Below are 14,772 nucleotides of genomic sequence, written 5' to 3' on the forward strand. Positions count from 1 at the left end.
AAATTAGTTGGTGGAATAAAGCAGGAAAAATGTTGGATTGTCCCTATTGAATATTTAGCTTGCTGCTCTGCTATAATAAATATTTGTTATTGTTCTCCAGTTCATAATACAGTATGACAGTACAGAATGACAGTACTGTAAACACAAGTCCCTGTAAGGCACAACCTTGTATTGGAGACATTTCAAAGAACTCCCCAAAAAGGAGTCTGGCAGTCTTAAAATGTTTAAAACATTGCAGTAAGGTTTCAACCAGTGATTTATTATTTTTGTGGTACTACTGTTTGCACTGTAATACCATTTAAAGCTTCTTCCAGTTGTCAGTCCTTCATTATGCTAGACCCTGCACAAATTTATAAAGGAAAGTATCTTATGAAATGTTTGTTCTATGAAATTTTTCTGACAAAATAAAAAGATGAACTTATTTAAAGTGCACAGTCCGTGCTCCTTGGCACATTGTTTGTCCTCTGAAAAATGTGAAAAAAATTCAAACAGGCAAATGCATTCAGATTAAGAACATGCATTCAAATAATCTGTGTCCCTGCATATTCATGGCTTCACATGGGAAACAGCAACAACATTCCAATTGAATCAGAGACTTTGCTGTGCACTGGCTGGTTTGGATAACTGCAGAATCTTTACAGTCTTTCTTTTGATTATCTTCCTCTTCCCACACATAAGATATTTTCAGGCACTCAGGAGGTCTGTTCTTAACTATAAAACCATCAAAGGAATAGAAAAAAGCTGAGAAATGAGTGGTGAAAACTGGAAATGAATTTATAGGTTTAATCTGACTTCCTAGCTCTGTGCCTTGATGTATTGGCATGAGTTTATCCACCCTATGCTCGGTCAGCCATCAAAAAAGGACAGGGTCACTGTGGTGCAAATCATTGATCAGAATACTTGAGCTCAGGTGACATGCTGAGATGGAGACAGAAGGCTGTTATCAGCAAGGAGTAATTTCTTATTTTCACTAACAAGAAAGGAATGTATGTGGAATAATTCAGTTTTAGTATAGTTGTCCTCAGGGCATTGGCATAACTGTCTGACTGCCTATGGTACTTGGTTTTTAAGGAATATTTGTGTTGATCTCAACTGAAAAGAATAAACTATGCAGTTTTTGACTGGTCAACAATAATTATTCTATACCAACAAGAGTTTATAAATATGTGAAGTCTTATCTATAACAATGTTCTTTTAAGTTGACAAACACATTTAATGCAGGAAGGAGATATTGTGCATAAATGACACCCGAATTTTACTTGTATTCATCTTTAAATAGAAAAATCCAATAGTTGATAGAATGAAATCATAGAACAGTTTTGGTTAGAAGGTACGTTTTCAACTCACTGGTTGCTCAGAGCCCTGTGGCATGACCGTGAATGTTTCCAGGGATGGGCTATCTTCTACTACCTCTCTGGGAAACCTGTTTCAGTGTTTACCCACCCTTATTGTAAAAAGCCTTTTCCTTATATCTAATCTAAATTTATCCTGTTCAGGTTAAACAGGATAAATCACCTCTTGTCCTATTGCAACGGCCTGCTAAAAAGTTTGTTCATCTTTCTTATAGGCCCCCTTTAGACAGTGAAAGGCTGCAATTAGGGTTACCTGAAGCCCTTTCTTCTGAAAGGCTGAAGAACCCAAACACTCTCAATCCGTCTTCATAGCAACAGTGCTCCAGCCCCCTGATCATTTTTCTGACCCTCATCTGGACCCACTCAAACAGATTCATGTCCTTCCTGTGCTGGGAACCCAAGAGCTGGCTGCAGCACTGCAGGTGGAGTCTCACCATAGTGGAGGGGCAGGATCACCTCCCTCACACTTCTGGCTCTGTTGCTTTTGATGCAGCTCAGGATACTGCTGTCTTTCTGGGCTGCAAGCCCTCAGGTCTAGCTTTTGATCTCCCAGTACCCCAAGTCTTTCTCTTCAGGACTTGTCTCAATCAGCCTGTGCTGATGCCAGGGGTTGGGTAGCAGCAGCCCAGGTGCAGCACCTTGCACTTGGACTAGATGAAGCACTTGAGGTTCCCATGGTCCCAGTTCTTGAGCTTTTCCAGATCCCATTATTCAGTTGTGTCAACCGCACCACTCAGCTTGGTGCCTTCTACAGACTTGCTGAAGACACATTTGATACCTTTGTCATTGATGAAGATGTTAAACAGTACTTGTCCCAGCACAAACTCCTGAGGGACACCACTTGTCAACTGTCCATCAGGATACTGAGCCATGAACCACTACTGCATGTGACCAACCAAATTCTAATCCATCAGAGTCCTCCCAATCAAATCCTTACATCTACAATTTCGACAAGGTGAAGCTGTGTTGCTGTCTTTAATCACCTCTCTGTCTTCCATTTGCCCTAGAATAGTTTCTATGAGGTTTCCAGGCACAGATGTGAGGCTGACAGAGGTCCTGTTGAATCAATAGTTATTTACCATAAAATATTCCCTCAGTGTCTTCACATGTTTTAAATGCTTTTTGCTGTGTTTTTATTTCCAAATCACTTTAAAGTTCAGAAAAATTACTCTAAATATGAACTGAATATGAACTAAATACAAGCTACATATGAACTGCTGCTTCTTCTCAGAGAAAAAAATCCAATTTTGTTGCAAATTTCACAGTAACACAGTGAGTTCTTGGTTTCCTTCTACTAATTTCAGTTTATAAGTTCATTGCTAATTGAATGACATTTCTAATTGAATAGTAGTTGGTGTAAAATTTGAGCACCTAATTGTGTTTCACAGATATGCTAATCCCCTGAAATCTTCCACAGAGGGGATTTTATTTTCTCTTTCAAGATACAGAAACCAGTAGTTGTGGCTTAAAAAGTTACTAAACAGCCATGCTGCAATGAATTTCCATTGCACATTCTCAATTCATGACAAATGGGAAGTGATCAAAGGTACATTAACTATACAGTAGGCTATCACAAGCCCCATTATAATACATTTGAAAATAGCTAACACCAAAAGGACAGTTGCCATGCCCCTGTTAAACTTTGCATTGTGATGGTTTTTAACGCAATTTTTTCATTTCTTCTGAGCAAAACATCAAAGACTGGTTTCAAATCCAGATAATCCAATATCTGCACTTTATGGGGAAGTTCAGTCAATTCAAATTCATTTCCATTAAAGCAAGGCCCATCTGCTATTAGCTTTCTTCTCAAGGATAGCAAATACACTACGAAAAACGTAACAAATGAAAAAGCAACTTCGTTCATGCATGGTGGGGACAGATGATATTTGTTTTATCATTGCACCGTGTATTATATTCCTTTAAGAAATTATTAGGTGAAATAAAAGCTCTGATAGGAGGTAGAAGCCTTCTTCCTCATCCTGCTCTTTTTCTTCTTCTTCTTCCTCCACCTCCTCCGCCTCCAGACCAGCTGAGCAGGCACAAGAAAATGACAGTGTGAACAGAAGCTTTTGCTATCCCCCAGTGTCCCTGAATTCACTGAAAGCACAGACCCACCTGCAAGGATACAACATGCAGTGGGACAAAAGCTTTTAAACCATGTTGCTATTCTCTGTTCGCCAATTGCTTTCAGTTTTGTCTGTTTTAAAGTTCCTGATTTTAGATTAAAGAATTAACCTTGGCTTTTAATAGCCTTTTGAATTTTTCTCTGAACACTAAAGTCCTGAGCAAATCATCTCAGTACTTTGGCTGATTTGAGTTCTCGTCACAGTGAACCATTAAGAGTTTTGAAGATATGTAATAAAGGTGGGAGGACTGCTATAAAGAAATATTGAACCTTTGACTTAAAAAGGAAGTTTCTAACTGGAAGATTGGAGTGCCACAGGCATAGCTGTCTTTAAAGATACAGGTGGAATGTGGAACTGGATATAGGGAGCAGTATTAGGGGATACATATTTCTATGGCAGATTCAGATTCTTTTGAAAGGGAAAATTTTCCTGGTGTTGTCAAATAAATTTTCTTAAGAGCAGCAGCCAAAAAAATAGTTAAAGGACATTCTGTTGTCAAAAATCAAGCTTACAGCTCTAAGATGATATTAATAAAAACCCAAATAATCTTGAAGAGCAGTATGTTGTCATAGGTGTTATTTAGAACTGAAAGGAAAAAACAAACGAGAATTTTCAGCATATGAAAAGCCACTTTCTGCTTTTCATTTTTTGAATATCGATGTTTCAATGATCAGTAGTTGTATAAAATGCGCAGATATCACAAAATTACTTAGACTAGTCAAAGGCAGGAAAGATTGAAGATTTCCAGGAGGTACAGCAAAATGAAAAGGAGAGGATATACACTGCCATATTAAATTCAGTTTTGACAGAGAATTTAAGAGAGAGTAGATCAAGCCATTCAGAGAAAATAACAGCATTAGTGGGCAAAACCAGCAGTCTAAAGAAAATACAGAATTTTTTTCTCAGTTTTCAGTAGGTATCACTTGCAACACTCTTTTAAATTGAGATTATATGTCTTGGATTCATTTTACTTACTTTAAGCATCACAAAATTTGCCAAAGTCATCCTAAGCTTCCTTTAAAATCAAGGGAGAGTACTGCTCAGGAGAGCTACTCATATAATCTCAGACATCTAAAATAAGGGCATAGATTGCCTTGTGGAAGTTCTGCCACTGGCTGTAAAGGCAGTCTAGTGACTAGCTCATGTTTCAATGATTCAGATCATCTAAAGCAAAGACGAGTGGTTTTTTGTGAGTCAGTAAAACCTGTGAACACAGAGAGGTTCAGAGCTGAATGATCAAATAACCAAAACAAAATAATAAAAAATAAAAAAGTATAATAATTAAAAACCAGATTGAGAGTTGGACTTATTACAACAAATACTTGAGAACAGATTGTTAAAAGGGACGGCGTGTACACAACTGAAGAATGAATACAAAGCGAAACTAGGCTAACATCTCTGTTTCATCTTGCTCACAGGAAAAAAACATAGATTCCTAACACTGTGGTAGCACATTTAATTCCGAATAAGCATGAAGTCAAAGTCCTACAAGGTACAAAATAGGAACAAGTAGATTTGTTTCTACTGGTAGATGCAGCTGGCTATAATATTATATGAAAAAATGAAGAGGTGTAAACCATATTTCCATGCATAAATCAACTTTTAACAACCTGTTATCTCTCAAGTTAAAAATGGCTGCTGTGACACTGGTACTCCGATGAGTAATCTGATTTAGTATAGTAATTAACATTTCATTTAAAACTTGAAACTGAGCTGCTTACATAAGTTTTATAAACGTTGGAAGGAAACAAAATCTGATTTCTGCCTTCACAGACAGTCTAGGATGCCATATGGCAGAAGTGTCCATTGTCTCCTTTCTTTGCATACTTTATTGTTATACCTTCAACCTCCCATTTCATGTTCATATCCATGAAATTTTAGGAAAACACCAAAGAATCCTGCAGGCATATGGAGTGTATCTTAAAATTTTCCAGTCCTAGCTAGAGACACTTAGTAATGTTTGTGACCAAAGGAACTTTTGGAAAATATACCAACTCTAGCTATAAGACATGAGCAATGGTACACATGCTGAGCTTTGGGAATGCTAGAAAATAAGCAAGCTGGATTGCTCTCTGTTATTGTGGGTTCATTCACCTTATCCCAGGCTAAGACTTTTACATCTTGTAAATTGTAAATCCTCTTTATACTTTCTAGATACTTGTTCACATTATATTATTTGTTTACTTATTTGAATGGCATCTGCCTTAGTTTTTTTTGTATTAGAATTAGTGATGTGTGTCTTCAATGCAGTACTCGGGATCCTCTGACTCATATATCACAAATGTCATGCTGGCCTAAAATATACCAAGAGACCAAATTTATGTAAAATTTGGAAAGGGTCTTTTTTCAAATATGTTAAAGAAAAGAGAAAAAAAGGCACAGCCTTGATATTAAATTGTACAAATGTATAAAGAAAATGTCTCAAATTTTTAGCAAGGAAACAAGTATTTCAATAAATGTATACACAGATACTCAGAATTCATTTGTAATTAAATTACTTCTTGTTCTGAGTCTGTATAATGCTAAAGTACAGTGTGGATTTTAAAGTGGGTATTTATAGTTAATAAAAGTTCAGCTGCTAATATTTCAATATTTCATCCTAATAGAAAGAAAGTTGCACCTATCACATAAATAAAAATTCAGATTATGTAGAGTGGCCCCAGAAAAGCCCTTCAGATTTCTCTCCTGTTTCCATCAAGTTATTCCAGAGTACCCAAGGTTTACACAAAAGAAAATTTCACCTTTAAGCAATTGTGTGAATTGTACTTGCTCCTTTAAGAAGGCAAACAGGAATCACTCCTTGTAGTGTGTCCTACTTCATATGCAAATATGTAAACATCCAAACAATGTAAACATTGTCAAGGAATCATCCAGGGAATAGGCCAGGTGAGAAAACAGTCTTCACAGGCAGAATTCATGCTTTTTGCCTTGTTCTGTGGAGCACAGTTGGTCACACTCGTTCTTGGATTGCAAACATGATGGTCAGAGAAGTTCTAAGTTCTGTCTTCTGCCACATAATTTTTTTTTCATTCATGACTTCGTCTCCTGGTTCTCATCCTCTTTGTTTCACACTTGGATGTAGGCCATCAGTCTTTCATGCCCCAAACCTCTATGCTGTTGATTGAGAAGATGCTCTACTTATGTGAAAGGGAACACCTATCATATTTTCTTTTCAGTTCTCAAAAAATCCTTCAAGTCCTAGGATTTACACAGTGCCAGTATTGCTCTCCTGTTTCTGTATTCTTTACTTGCTCAAAGCATATGTGACAATCCATAGCTAAAGGCTTCCAGAAGAGAAAAAATAGATAAAAGAATAGGGAAACTACAGAGAAAGGTCAATTACAAATTTTTATACTCCTAATACTTCTGCTCTCTATATATTTATATATTTTCCTTTGCATCAGTCTCAGCAATTCCTTGATCAGATCAATATGTTGGCTTTCAGAAGATTCAAGCTTTCTCCACTCATTAAAGGGGAAGGACTCCATGCACACTTTGAAGGTTTAGCTCATTGCAGCATCTGACTTAATGCCTGAAGTAAATGCTCAAGAGCTCATATTTCTTTCTCAGTATAAAATAAGCTTATTAAATGATTCATGCTCCCTGAAAACTTGCTGTGAACAGTGCATAAAACAGTGGATTTTTTCACTCTTTTCTAAACTTGCATACTCAGTGATCCTGAGAAAATACAACTCTGTTACTTAAGATTGAAAATTCCAAATATGAAAAGAATGAATCTTTATCAGTCTTCACAAATTTGGATAAAAACTTAACTTGATTCCTGAGCTATACTCTTAGTAATAGTCATAATTCTGTAGTTAGTTTTGCATATACAGTTTATTAAGTAACCTTAGAGATAAAGCTAAATAAATTAACTATTCAGTATTTTTAAATGGGTGCTATGGAAACTAGAATAATTGAAAGTGTTTCCTTTCTCTACCTTATATTAAGTGGAGTAAAACATTCTAAACAAATGGAAGCTACGAAAAATGCCGACATACAGGCTCTTGTCTCATTAAAAAAATGTCTCCAACTGAAACAGAAAGAAGTATCTACAGCCCATTTGTGTAAATTCCTTTTTACAGTATTTATGTATCTCATATTGTATCATTTCTAAATTTCTGCCTCTGTAAACTCCTTTCTGAATCATTCTGTTTCTTCAAAAAAGCAATTAAAAGCTGTTGTTTTCTAAAGAAATCAATTTGTATGACAGGCCATTTTTTAACTGGTGCATTTAGCTATTGACCTGAGAAATTAAATACCTGACCTTATTCACTCCTTTTCCACAGACTGGTGGACCTTTAGGTGACTTCCAGCAATTTCTGGGTAGAATGAGGCTTAAAGAGATAGAAATTAAGCATCCATGCTGGTAATTTTACATTAATGCAGTAATGGAGTCAGTGCACACCCCAGAGAGTTCGTTTCATAGTGCGGTAGTGCCAAGTGGCAGCAGTCATGTTCAGTGACTGTAGTGTCAAGGTATTCAAAACAAGACAGTCCTTCCTTAAACAGGAGTACCATGGTCCAATAACAAGATGCAATTCTACACAGAATGATTGACTCATTCTGAGATTTTTTGCCCTGAAAGAGTTTCCACAAGAGTGTCCCGCCATCATCTGGTAGTACATCAGCTAGAGATGGTGTGGCTAAGTACTGCAAAAAGAGAAGTTCAGGCCCAGTTTTAATGATTTCTACACCATTTTGTTACTCACTTCTGAAAATGAAAGAAGGAAAATTAAATAGAATTAAAGTAAGCCCCCCAAAATTATAAGTCAGTTAAAATAGGAATAAAGCCAGCTATTAGCTCTGCCAAAACTTGCATTTTGTCAGAACCAAGTCCATTACTAAAAGCTCCAATGTGAATATGGAGTTAACATGGTTTATACCAAGCTAATGATATGGCATACTGCCAAAGCGCTTTTTCATTTTCTGGCCTTTCAAGGGCAAGGAAAGAGAAAACAACAAAAACCACAAAACCCCAAACAAATAAAGAATAAAACAACAACACCCCCCTCTCCCCCCCCAAAAAAAATTACCCTCCTCCAATAGAAATAGCAACAACAATAAAAATCTAAAAAGTCCAAAAAACCAACCAATCAACCAACCAAGCAATAAAACAGAAAAAGGAAGGGAAAAACTTCTATCCATAACATTAGACAAATCAACCTGCTGTATTGAAAAAGTGATGCCTGTAGATTTTAATTCCAAATAGTGGTAAAGATCTACCTTTTTTAAACTGTTTAGCCTGAAGGTAGCATAACAATTGAGGTAACGAACTGGAGAGAAATATTTCATTTTTCGAGTCAGTTTCATGAGGATGTTAGTGGACTAATAATATCAGAGAAAAGTATTTTTATGGTAATAATTATTTTGAAAGTGAGAATGTCAGATATTGAGGTCAAGCTTCAAAGCCACGTAAACATACACAGGTACAATTCTGCACAATTGTGTTTCTGTGAGTGTAATTTTTTATTTCTTTTTTCAATACGGAGAGTTGGACTTCAGTATATAGACCTAAGAGACTGCATAGACCTCTGCCATTCTGTTAAGGTCACATTGTATAATGCCAACAGAGCTAAGTGTCAGTAAGATCAGTTCAAAGCATCCCAAAGGGTCCGTGGGCTAAAATCACCAACAGGGCCTGAAATTTCTAACGCATATTTGGTGCCTTGTGATTTCAGAACCCGTGAGTTCGTCCATTTCACAGTGTAAGTTTTTCTTTCCCTTGGCTTCGGGTATCAGTTTTAGGACTTCATTTGTTGCTCTGTCTAAAGGTAGAGATAAAGAATCTTTGACAAGATTTGTGATAAAAATCAGAGGTTAGTTCTACTACAGATGAATATACATTTTATGGTTTTATTTTTTTCCATGCTCTGAGCCCCATTACAGTGGGAAGGAGACAGAGAAAGAACTTTTCCTCACTCAAAACATGTGGCACAGCTCTGTGGCCTGCAGTGATTGAATGCCACTAGATGCATGCACAAATACTTAAATCACCTGCAGTAGCAACAAATAGCTTGATATTTTTGTGATTGTTTTTCTTTTTTTGTTTAACAAGCACTCTCTACAATCATGGAGACATGTAATCAGCCCTAGGCAGCATTATTCTGTAAATTTTCTATTAATAATAGTTTGGGAAATGGTTCTTCTAGAAAAGATATTTGATCTCATTGCTTGAAAGATTTTTCATATAATCTGTGGTTCAATGCTTATGGTGCTATTTAACTACTATTTTTTTGTGGATTTTTTTCTAACATATAAGATGTTCCACTTAGGTCACCAGTTACTTTAATTATTAGCAGGGTTAACTATATGCTGGTTTTTTGTAACACATTGCTAGTAAAATCTTATGGCCTCGTGCTATTTACTGTTACTCAGTAGTCAAGTATTTTGAAATGAGATCAATTTCAAGAACACCTATGGGAGAATAGGATATTGGTACAGTCACTTCTCCAGAAAATCCTGTCTGGGGTCCTTTTGTAGATAGAGGAGCATAACCAGAATGTGAGCTGATATCAAAGGCAAGTACTTGGAAACCCATCCATATGTGTAGGAATTGTGCCCCTTGGTGAAATATATTTCCCCTGTATTGGCACCAAAATCTCATCCCCAATAATGCAGAGGAATGAAAAGAGACCGGCCTGCCCAAGGGGAAGGAGCTGTGGGACTGTCATCAGGATTATTGGATCTTCAGGGATTGTCAAGCAGGCAGGCTGCCATACAAGACTTCTCCTGTTTGTGAGAAAAACATTTATCAAAAATATAGCAAGCTCATCCCCTCCTTTCTCATTTAACCTCAAGGGAATAGAATATGTACATAAAGATTAAAGGGAATGTCTTGTTTTGCCATTAGGTATCTTAGATTGTTCATTGCAGAAGCATGGAATGAATGTTTTTAATGCTCATTTAGCTTTGAAAATTGCATCACTATCTAGGCAAGGAAAAATAATGGTCTCCATTCACAGTCAACAATGCACAAAGAAAAGTTAATTTCTGCAAAATGAATGTCATTTAGCATTGCCAAATTGAACTTATACCTGTTTCTTGGATGAATAGTTCCACTGCTGGAAGACATGGCTGGTGATTTTTTACTGCATCATCTATTTTACATTTGTGGTTGTACTTCGAAATAATTTTCAGAAGTTAAAATTATACATACACAAAACTCTTGTAAAGCTAAGTCATAGAGACTGCACGTCAACAGGGCAAGACATTCAAATATGGGACAACTTCTTCTACTTAGAAATGGTATGCAACAGCAAAGCTCAGAGGAGTTTGAAGTGTTTATGTATATACTGTTTGTAATTTCATTTGACAAGTTATTAGATGTAGTTTGCTGACTGTATGTGTTGGTTCTTTGGATGTACTTAAAGAATGCATTTAGGAATTTTCTTTCAAAGATGGGAAAATGAGTAGGCAAGTAAATGTGTAGGAATTCAGTAATTCTTGTTTCTTGTAGGCATTTGTTAGAATAATTTCTTCTGTTCATAATTTTGTTATTCTTTAAATTCTCTTAACAGCATATTTACTCATGAGCTTTTTAATACATGGTTTGACAGAGTCTCTGTCTAGAGAGCCACATGCACATTTTCAATGGCTTTTTCCCTATTGATACAATTTTTATTGATACCACTAGCTGCTTTATCCAAATTTTTACCTGTCACTCAGCATTGATCTGCACTGTCAGTGGTTTTAGAAATGCTTATAGTCTTTCCTAGCTATACCTGGTCAGGAAATGAATTTGTTTAACCTAAATATTTTCTTTTTTTTTTTCTTTTTTTTTTTTTTTGATTTTTTTTTTTTTTTAAATTTTTTCATTTATTTTGTGCTTCATGGAAATATAGCTAGACCTTCCACTGAAAAATCTTAAACAAAGTTATATTACCTCACAGCTGTGTTAGACAATAATCACAGGCTGTCTGACAAGCTAGAAATTGTTAAATTACCAAAATACTATTTTGAGTCTTCTCAGTATTTAAACATCTTACTGGTACAGAACATTAGGACTTAATGTTTATATTGTTGTCTTAATCTTTCATGTAGAAATAGTTTCATTTAGTAGAAGTATATAAATGGGAAGAATTTTCTGTCGTTCAGATCCATTCTATAATATATTGAAATTTGGACTAAAGAAGAAAATTATTCTGTAGTTGTTGGCTAGGATTTTCCCAGGAATGTAAGAAAACAAAGTCAAGTTACTATTCAAGTGAGGTTTCTTTGTTCTCAGTTTAATCATTTGCACCCATGTATAATTGATCTGTTGCAGAAAGACCTAAAAGTGAAAAAAGGCATAATATAAAAATTCCATAAAGATAACCTAAATGTAGTGTATCATTATTAAAAAGCCTAAGGATTTGCTAGTTAAAACATACTTGCAAATTTTTATTTGAAGCCTTCCATTCCGCTCTTATGCTATCTTGTGTATAATTCCCAATATTTTATACCTCTGTTGAATAATAAAACTTGTTTATTCCTATTAATGTACTTAAATGAGCTGTTTAACTTTATTAATTTTACTTCTTTTGTCTCTTCTACTAAGTTCTCATCAGCTCTATTTTTAACATGTATAGAACCATAGAAAGGTTGATTTTGGAAAAGACCTGTAAGATCATTGAGTCCAGCCATTAACATAACATTACCATGTTTACCACTGAATTAAGTCTCTAAATGCTACATCTACACGTCTTTAAATAACTCCAGGGATGGGGACTCCACTATTTCCCTGGGCAGAATGTTCCAGTGCTTCAGAAACCTTTAATTCATTTTTTTTTTCTAATATCTGACCTAAACCTCCCATGGCATAACTTGAGGCTATCTCCTCTTGTCCTTCTCGTTATTTAAGAGATGATAATGACCCTCACCTGGCTGCAGCCTCCTTTCAGGCAGTTGTAGAGTGATAAGTCCCTCCCAAGCCTCCTGTTCTCCAGGCTAAACACCCCCAGCTCCCTCAGCCACTCCTCATAAGCAGTGTCCGCCAGACCCTTCACCAGCTCCATTGCCCTTCTCTGGACTCACTCCAGCGCCTCAGTGTCCTTCTTGTAGTGAGGGGCCCAGAACTGGACACAACTCTCAAGGTGCAGCCCCACCAGTGCCCAGTACAGGGGCACAATCACTGCCCTGGTCCTGCTGGCCACACTGTTGCTGACACAGGCCAGGATGCCATTGGCCTTCTTGGCCACCTGGGCACACCCTGGCTCATGTTCAGCCACTGTTGTCCAGGACCCCAAGGTCATTTTCCACCGATCAGGTTTGCAGCCACTCTGCCCCCAGCCTGTAGCACTGCATGGGATTGTTGTGACTCAAGTACAGAACTTTGCACTTCATTTTATTGAACCTCATACCATTTTAATCTGCCCATCACTCCAGATTGTCCAGATCCCTCTGTAGAGCTTTCCTTCTCTCCAGCTTCTGGCAGTCATACCCAACTTGGTATCATCTGCAAAGGCTGGCTGAAGGTGTACTCGATTCCCTCACCCATATAATGGATAAAGACATTAAACAGGACTCGCCCCAGTGCTGAGCCCTGGGAAACTCCACTAGTGACTGGCTGCTGCCTGGATGGGACTTCATTCACCATCACTCACTGGGCCTGGCCACCCAGACACTCCTTAACCCAGTGAAAAGTGTCCTTGTCCCAGCCATGGGCTGCCAGCTTTTCTAGGAGAGTGCTGAGAGAGACTGTGCCAAAGGCTTTAGTAAAGTCTAGGCAGGCAGCATCCCCAGCCTTTCTCTCCTCCACTAAGCAAGTGACCTGGTCATAGAAGGTAACCAGATCAGTCAAGCAGAACCTGTCTTTCCTCAACCCATTCTGGTTCAGCCTGATCCTATTGTAGTCCAGCACATGCCGCATGTTGGCACTCAAAAGGATCTGCTCAATCCAAACCTTACCTGATGAGGAGGTCAAGGTGACAGGCCTATAGGTCTCTGGATCCTCTTTGCGACCCCTCTTGCAGATGTGACTGTTTGTGTAAGTTTTGGGGAAAAAATTATTCTGGGTCCAATTCATTACTTTCTCCAAGCACTGGAACCAGTATGTTGTCTCAGCACATGCACTGAATGCTGACTTTGAGCACCTTTTGAAAATGGTTCATTGTAATGCAAATATCCCTTTGCAATAAACTTAATGTAACTGTAGAACACAGATTTTTAAATCATAAAGATTTCATTAATAGCCACAATTTACATCAAGATTGGTCCAGATTATGCTGATCACATCTGTGCTTCTGGAAAAAGGGACTGTTTTGAAATACTATCAAATAACTGAGCATCCTTGCACTGACCCCTAACTTTGTTCGTTTTTTGTTCAGCTTGGAAATTTTGTTATGAATGTTTGCCACCAGAGTGCAGTCATTTTAGTTTCCAATAAAGCACCATTTAGATGTTTTGGGATTAGGGACAGAAAACCCATTTAGTACATAAAAAATATTCCATAAAAGCAAAAGCACTGAAAAAACAACAAAGAGCAAAGACAGAAAAATAACTAAAGGAGGGAGAAAAGCAATTTTCTTTCCAGGATCCTGTAAAATACTGTTTGTTGGGTAACAATGCTATAATCGGGATATTGTGGGCAAGAAGGATCATATATAAGTCGCACGTTTTGATTGTCCAGTTTTCTGGGGTATGATTTGTAGTAGGAAAGCCATCTTGATTACAGATTATAATACAAATACTTTTGGAAGGCAAGAAGTCTTTTGTTTTTTTCTGGCTATCTCCTAGATCTAGCTGTGGAGATAATTACAGCTACCCCAAGTAAGGTATGGCAGTAATAGCAGAACTGGACTCAGGTGTAGAATACTTGATACTGAATAATTTTGCAAGACTGAATGTACAGATTATTTTTTAAAAATAATTTGCAAATATTTTCACTAAATTTATAGCTTCTCTGGCATATAAATTCAGTCACTCTTTTTGAGGACTTTCAGGCAAAGGAAATTAGTTGTAGCCATTTTGTTGTATTGGTGGGTCACAAAAACTGTTAATCAGGAGAAAACAAAAAAATTCCATCCCTTCTTATTTCCATATTTCATGTTCATGATATTGCATTTAAAAAATTCATCATGATTCTTATGCAACAACATGCACAAACTCTTCCTGTTGACTTTAGCTTGTAGGTATAATTGTGTTTTCTGGAATATTGCACAATGTAGAATCACATTTTAACTTTACAGAGCTTCTACCTACAGGCAATATTTCCAGAAAATAAGGGATAGTTCATTGAAGCAATATAGTTCCAGTTTGGGGAACTCCCATTCTGAATAAATATTTCACAAACATACTGCAATGAACAGCACAAG

General features: G+C 36.9%; 1 protein-coding gene across 1 annotated transcript in view; it reads left to right on the plus strand.

Moving 5' to 3' along the window:
- The window catches only part of ADGRB3 (adhesion G protein-coupled receptor B3), a gene marked incomplete at its 3' end in the record, with an annotated part of 439,964 nt that overhangs the window by 229,940 nt on the left and 195,252 nt on the right, over window positions 1–14,772 (plus strand). The window lies entirely within an intron of this gene.

This window comes from Fringilla coelebs, assembly GCF_963513975.1.
Source record: "Fringilla coelebs genome assembly, chromosome: 3".
Classification (NCBI taxonomy): Eukaryota; Metazoa; Chordata; class Aves; order Passeriformes; family Fringillidae; genus Fringilla; species Fringilla coelebs.